Here is a 7,197-nt window from a genome sequence, read left to right on the forward strand (position 1 = left end):
GCCATAATGCTTGTCACATGCTGTTTTAAATTGTTAGGGTTAGTAAATTGCAACCAACAGAACTGAGTCACCATAAAGAGCACGTGGAATTTAGATGATGAGGATAACAAGGTCATGTTTAATACTCAAGAAAATTCTACGTTATTAAATGTTGGTTATTAAAAAATAAAAACATTTCTCAATGAAGAAAAATCTTGAAATATTTCAATGTTTAAAGGGATGTTCCAAGAGTACATCGAAAACTGGCAGCAGAAAATGTAATAAAATAACACCAAAAAAACTGTACCGGTAATCACCTGGTAAGTGTCCTGCTGTTCCAGTGCTGATAGTCTGGTGGTCTCCCTCATTGGACTTTGTTCACATTCCAGCAGCTATGACATACAGCTTACCCTATTGACACATCACTGGGATCATTAATAGAACCATTGCTGATGGCAGGCTGCATGTTCATATTACGGTACAAAGACTGATGGGGATCCACCAGTGTTTCGGTTCTAGATCACCTGGGAATTTAAAGGGGTTGTCCCGCGAAACAAAGTGGGTCTATGCACTTCTGTATGTCCATATTAATGCACTTTGTAATGTACATTGTGCATTAATTATGAGCCATACAGAAGTTATCAGAAATTTTTCACTTACCTGTTCTGTTGCTAGCGTCCCCGTTTCCATGGAGCCGTCTAATTTTCAGCGTCTAATCGCGCAGTCCGGGTCTTCTTCTTTTCTCAATGGGGCCGCTCGTGCCGGAGGGCAGCTCCTTGTAGCTCTGCCCCGTCACGTGCCGATTCCAGCCAATCAGGAGGCTGGAATCGGCAATGGACCGCACAGAAGCCCTGCGGTCCACCGAGGGAGAAGATCCCGGCGGCCATCTTCAGCAGGTAAGTAAGAAGTCACTGGAGCGCGGGGATTCAGGTAAGCGCTGTCCGGTTTTCTTGTTTAACCCCTGCATCGGGGTTGTCTCGCGCCGAACGGGGGGGCTGTTGAAAAAAAAAAAAACCTGTTTCGGCGCGGGACAACCCCTTTAATTTAGTTTTTCTATTACATTTTCCGCTGCCAGTTTTTGGTACTATTAGAACACCTAATAAAGGATTTAAAGGAACTTTATTGCTGATGAAATATTAAAGAGCCGTACAGCGCAGGGTGTGTACAAATATGCAGTCAATCTTATATTTATGCTTTGTTGTGAGGTTACGTTTTCCAAGAAATGACATAAGTATATGACTAGAGATGAGCGAGCACCAAAATGCTCGGGTGCTCGTTACTCGAGTCGAACTTTCCGCGATGCTCGAGGGTTCGTTTCGAGTAACGAACCCCATTGAAGTCAATGGGCGACTTGAGCATTTTTGTATATCGCCGATGCTCGCTAAGGTTTTCATTTGTGAAAATCTGGGAAATTCAAGAAAGTGATGGGAACGACACAGAAACGGATAGGGCAGGCGAGGGGCTACATGTTGGGCTGCATCTCAAGTTCCCAGGTCCCACTATTAAGCCACAATAGCGGCAAGAGTGCCCCCCCCCCAACAATTTTTACTTCTGAAAAACCCTCATTAGCAAGGCATACCTTAGCTAAGCACCACACTACCTCCAACAAAGCGCAATCACTGCCTGCATGACACTCCGCTGCCACTTCTCCTGGGTTACATGCTGCCCAACCCCCCCACTCCGCACGACCCAGTGTCCACAGCACACACCAAACTGTCCCTGCGCAGCCTTCAGCTGCCCTCATGCCACGCCACCCTCATGTCTATTTATAAGTGCGTCTGCCATGAGGAGGAACCGGAGGCACACACTGCAGAGGGTTGGCAGGGCCAGGCAGCGACCCTCTTTAAAAGGGGCGGGGCGATAGCCCACAATGCTGTACAGAAGCAATGAGAACTCCAATCCTGTGCCACCTCCGTCACGAGCTGCAAACGTGGGCATAGCAATGGGGAACCTATGTGCCACACACTATTCATTCTGTCAAGGTGTCGCATAGCTCAATCCACACTGCAAGGGGAAAGCCGTCAGCGCTCTGCCCCCTACCCAAGTCAGTCAGTGCCTTTGTGCCAGACAGGTCAAACACCGCAATGGGAACTAAGTTTGCACCAACAGCATAGGTGGGTCCTGGGAAACCCAAGACATGAACCAAAAATTGATCTGAGCGGCCAAACATGGCAGACTTGCACCGCGCCCACGGCATAGGCCTCGGCCCACAGATTCAACAATCCTAGGCTGGAAGCGGACTTTCACTGCACCCAGGACATAGGCCTCTGCACAAATCCTTAGCAATAGCGTGCCTACAGCGGACTCCAATGCTAGCGTAGCTGTGCACGTCTCATTAGCGCTGTATTGATCCTGTAGTTTGTCCCAACGCTGTGCCCCGGATAGTAGAGCTAATGTCAGATTAAATACAGCTGGGCTTTGGCCCACACTGCATGCCCCAGTCCGACCAGGGTTCTTTATAAGTAGATACAGGCAGGTACAACTCCGTGTGGACCGACAGCATGGGTGAGTCCCAGGAAGCCACCGGCGTTACATAAATATATCCCATTGCATTGCCCACCACAGCTGAGGTAACGTCAGATTAAATGCAGGTGGGCTTCGGCCCACACTGCATGCCCCCAGTCTGACCAGGGTTTTTAATACATAGACACAGGCAGGTACAAATCCCTAATGTGAAGTTCGTGTGGACCCAAAGCATGGGTGGCTCCCTGGAACCCACCGGCGGTACATAAATGTATCCCATTGCAGTGCCCTGCTCAGCAGAGCTAATGTCAGATACAATACAGGTGGGCTTCGGCCCACAGTGCATGCCCCAGTCAGACTGGTAATATGTACCTTAACAGTAACCGCGTTGGTGGGAATGTGGTGGCGACTGCGGACCTAGTAGCGCGGTTTTATTTAGTTGGTTTTCGGAATGTGGCCAGGATTAAGTGGACCGTGGCGGGGAAATGGTGGGGGGGGGCTCTCTTGTTGTGTCGTTAAAGGTGAAATTCTTAGACTGCCACCAGACGGACCAATGCAAAGGTATTTGCCAAGAATGTTTTCATTGTTGGAGGAGGAGGGGGATGTTTTTGAGGCACTACGTGTCCTCTCCACATGTCCGTGGTTGTATGCACCTTAACAGTAACCGCGTTGGTGGGATTGTGGTGGTGACTGCAGACCTAGTAGCGCGGTTTTATTTAGTTGGTTTTTGGAATGTGGCCAGGATTAAGTGGGCCGTGGCGGGGGGATGGTGGGGTGGGGGGGGGCTCTCTTGTTGTGTCGTTAAAGGTGAAATTCTTAGACTGCCACCAGACGGACCAATGCAAAGGTTTTTGCCAAGAATGTTTTCACTGTTGGAGGAGGAGGAGGATGTTTTTGAGGCACCACGTGTCCGTGGTTATATGCACCTTAACAGTAACCGTGTTGGTGGGAAATGGCCTCGCCGCCATCATGTCTTTGGGAAGCCTCCGCTTCCACACCCCAGTGACATAGCATTAGCAGCGGTATAGGAAGAGCCCAGAATTAGTAACATTTCAGCGGTAGCATTAGGGACAGGCCCCAGTAACATATCACTAGCAGCATTATAGGGGGAGAACAGTATTAGTTCCATTTCAGTAGTAGTAGCAGTCCAGACAGGCCCCAGTAACAATTCCGAAGCAGCAGTATAGGGGGAGCGCAGTCTTAGTTCCATTTCAGTAATAGTAGCACTCAAGAAGGCCCCAGTAACAATTCCGAAGCAGCAGTATAGGGGGAGCGCAGTCTTAGTTCCATTTCAGTAATAGTAGCACTTAAGACAGGCCCCAGTAACAATTCCGAAGCAGCAGTATAGGGGGAGCACAGTATTAGTTCCATTTCAGTAGTAGTAGCAGTCAAGACAGGCAACAGTAACATTCCCGTTGCAGCAGTTTAGAGAGATAACAGTCTCTTTCACATTTCAGTAGTTGCAGTATAGAGAAGGCCCCAGTTACATTTATGTAGCAAAAGTGTAGGCCAACCCCACACACCTTGCTGTACCATGAGTGCAGGGGAAGCCGCAGATACCAGCACCGAGCTGGGGCCCGCAATTCGGGGGTGGGTAGGACGTGAGCGGTCCCAGGCTCTGACTCGGTCCCAGCCTCCACTAAATTCACCCAATGTGCCGTCAGGGAGATATAGTGGCCCTGCCCGCCTGTGCTTGTACACGTGTCCGTTGTTAAGTGGACCTTGCCAGTAACCGCGTTGGTGAGGGCGCGTACAATGTTGCGGGAGACGTGGTCGTGCAGGGCTGGGATGGCACATCGGGAAAAGTAGTGGCGACTGGGAACCGAGTAGCGCGGGGCCGCCGCCATCATGTTTTTGAAAGCCTCCGTTTCCACAAGCCTATACGGCAGCATCTCCAGGCTGATCAATTTGGCTATGTGCACGTTTAACGCTTGAGCGTGCAGGTGCGTGGCGGCGTACTTGCGCTTGTGCTCAAACAGTTGCGCTATTGACGGCTGGACGCTGCGCTAAGAGACATTGCTGGATGGGGCCGAGGACAGCGGAGGTGAGCGTGTGGGTGCAGGCCCGGGAGACGATCGTGCCTGTGTCCTGAGAGGTGGGTTGGATCTCAGTGGCAGGTTGGGCTACAGGGGGAGAGTCAGTGGTGCAAACTGGAGGTGGTGAACGGCCTTCGTCCCACCTTGGGGGGTGCTTGGCCATCATATGCCTGCGCATGCTGGTGGTGGTGGCTCCCCGGCTGATCTTGGCGCGACAAACCTTGCACACCACAGTTCGGCAGTCATCTGCACTCTCAGTGAAAAACTGCCACACCTTTGAGCACCTTGGCCTCTGCAGGGTGGCATGGCGCGAGGGGGCGCTTTGGGAAACAGTTGGTGTATTATTCGGTCTGGCCCTGCCTCTACCCCTGGCCACCGCACTGCCTCTTCCAACCTGCCCTGCTGCACTTGCCTCCCCCTCTGAAGACCTGTCCTCAGTAGGCTTAGCAAACCAGGTGGGGTCAGTCACCTCATCGTCCAGCTGCTCTTCCTCCGAATCCTCTGTGCGCTCCTCCCTCGGACTTACTGCCCTTACTACTACCTCACTGATAGACTACTGTGTCTCATCGTCATCGTCCTCCGCACCCACTGAAAGCTCTTGAGACAGTTGCCTGAAGTCCCCAGCCTCATCCCCCGGACCCCGGGATCTTTCCAAAGGTTGCGCATTGGTCAGAATAAACTCCTCTGGTGGGAGAGGAACCATTGCTGCCCAATCTGGGCAGGGGCCCAAGAACAGTTCCTGGGAGTCTGCCTGCTCCTCAGAATGTGTCATTTTCATGGAGTGAGGAGGCTGGGAGGAAGGAGCAGCAGCAGCCAGAGGATTCAGAGTTGCAGCTGTGGACGGCGTAGAAGACTGGGTGGTCGATAGATTGCTGGATGCACTTTCTGCGATCCACGACAGGACCTGCTCACGCTGCTCATTTTCTAATAAAGGTCTACCGCGTGGAGATTGTGAGATGAATCTGGGGACCCCTGAAACTTCCCTCTCTCCTAATCCCGCAGCAGTCGGCTGCGATACACCTGGACCAGGAGCTCGGCCTGTGCCCACACCCTGACTTGGGCCTCCGCGTCCTCGCCCCCGTCCACGTCCTCTAGGCTTCCCCTACCCCTCAGCATGGTGTATTACGAGTAGAGCAGGAACAGAACGCTGTAATTAAATGTGCCGCTTATTGGCCTGTGGTTGGAGGCTGACTTCGCGTACGTAATGCACTGCAGAGGTAGGCAACAATTATGCGCAAGGCTGGGTATTAATTCAACAACTACTACCCCCAGCAGAGATGCAGTAAACTGAAGGCAGTGACAGGCAGGCTAAATCTTGTATATTTTTTAACTTTGTGGGAACAACCACATTGCCTGTGATATACACTGTATTTCGATTTCCCTGTTGAAGGCTGACTTTGCGTACGGAACGCACAGCAGAGGCAGGAAACAATTATGCGCAAGGCTGGGTATTAATTCACCAACTACTACCCCCAGCAGAGACGCTGTAAACGGAAGGCACTGACAGGCAGGCAAAATCTTGTATATTTTTAAACTTTGTGGGAACAACCACACTGCCTGTGATATGCACTGTATTTCGATTGCCCTGTTGGAGGCTGACTTCGCGTACGTAACGCACTGCAGAGGCAGGCAACAATTATGCGCAAGGCTGGGTATTAATTCCACAACTACTACCCCCAGCAGAGATGCAGTAAACTGAAGGCAGTGATAGGCAGACCTAATATTGTATTTTTTTGAACTTTTTGGGAAAAAGCCCACTGCCTGTGATATACACTGTATTTCGATTTCCCTGTTGGAGGCTGACTTCGCGTACGTAACGCACTGCAGAGCCAGGAAACAATTATGCGCAAGGCTGGGTATTAATTCAACAACTACTACCCCCAGCAGAGACGCTGTAAACGGAAGGCACTGACAGGCAGGCCAAATCTTGTATATTTTTAAACTTCGTGGGAACAACCACACTGCCTGTGATATGCACTGTATTTTGATTGCCCTGTTGGAGGCTGACTTCGCGTACGTAACGCACTGCAGAGGCAGGCAACAATTATGCGCAAGGCTGGGTATTAATTCAACAACTACTACCCCCAGCAGAGACGCAGTAAACTGAAGGCAGTGACAGGCAGGCCTAATATTGTATTTTTTGGAAGTTTTGGGGAAAAAGCCCACTGCCTATATAGCCAGTATACCTCTTTCCCTGCCTCACCAGTACTGCCCCTATACTGAGTAAAATGACTGCAGACTGAGGACGCTATGGTCTGCACGCCCGATATACAAAAAAAAAAAAATTGTGCAACACTGCTAAAAGCAGCCTCAACAGTACTGCACACGGTCAGATGTGGCCCTAAGAAGGACCCTTGGGGTTCTTGAAGACTAAAATAACACCTAACACTCTCCCTATAGCAGCAGCAGCATCAGCAGCACTGTCCCTGATCTATGTCAGCATGCATCTGTGGGGAGCCGCGGGCGGGGCAGATTTAAATACTCGGGTGTCATCTGATCTCCCCAGCCACTCACTGCAGGGGGGTGGTATAGGGCTGGAACATCACAGGAGGAAGTTGTAATGCCTTCCATGTCTTTCTATTGGCCAGAAAAGCGCGCAAATTTCTCAGAGATGAAAGTGAAAGTAACTCGAACATCGTGTGGTGCTCGTCTCGAGTAACGAGTATCTCGAACACCCTAATACTCGAACGAGTATCAAGCTCAGATGAGTATGCTCGCT

The 7,197-nt window shown here is 50.8% G+C and overlaps 1 protein-coding gene across 1 annotated transcript in view; it reads right to left on the bottom strand.

Annotated features, from left to right (window-relative positions):
- The window catches only part of LOC136575386 (ultra-long-chain fatty acid omega-hydroxylase-like), a 257,782-nt gene that overhangs the window by 153,778 nt on the left and 96,807 nt on the right, over positions 1–7,197 (bottom strand). The window lies entirely within an intron of this gene.

Source organism: Eleutherodactylus coqui, chromosome 1, assembly GCF_035609145.1.
Source record: "Eleutherodactylus coqui strain aEleCoq1 chromosome 1, aEleCoq1.hap1, whole genome shotgun sequence".
Classification (NCBI taxonomy): domain Eukaryota; kingdom Metazoa; phylum Chordata; class Amphibia; order Anura; family Eleutherodactylidae; genus Eleutherodactylus; species Eleutherodactylus coqui.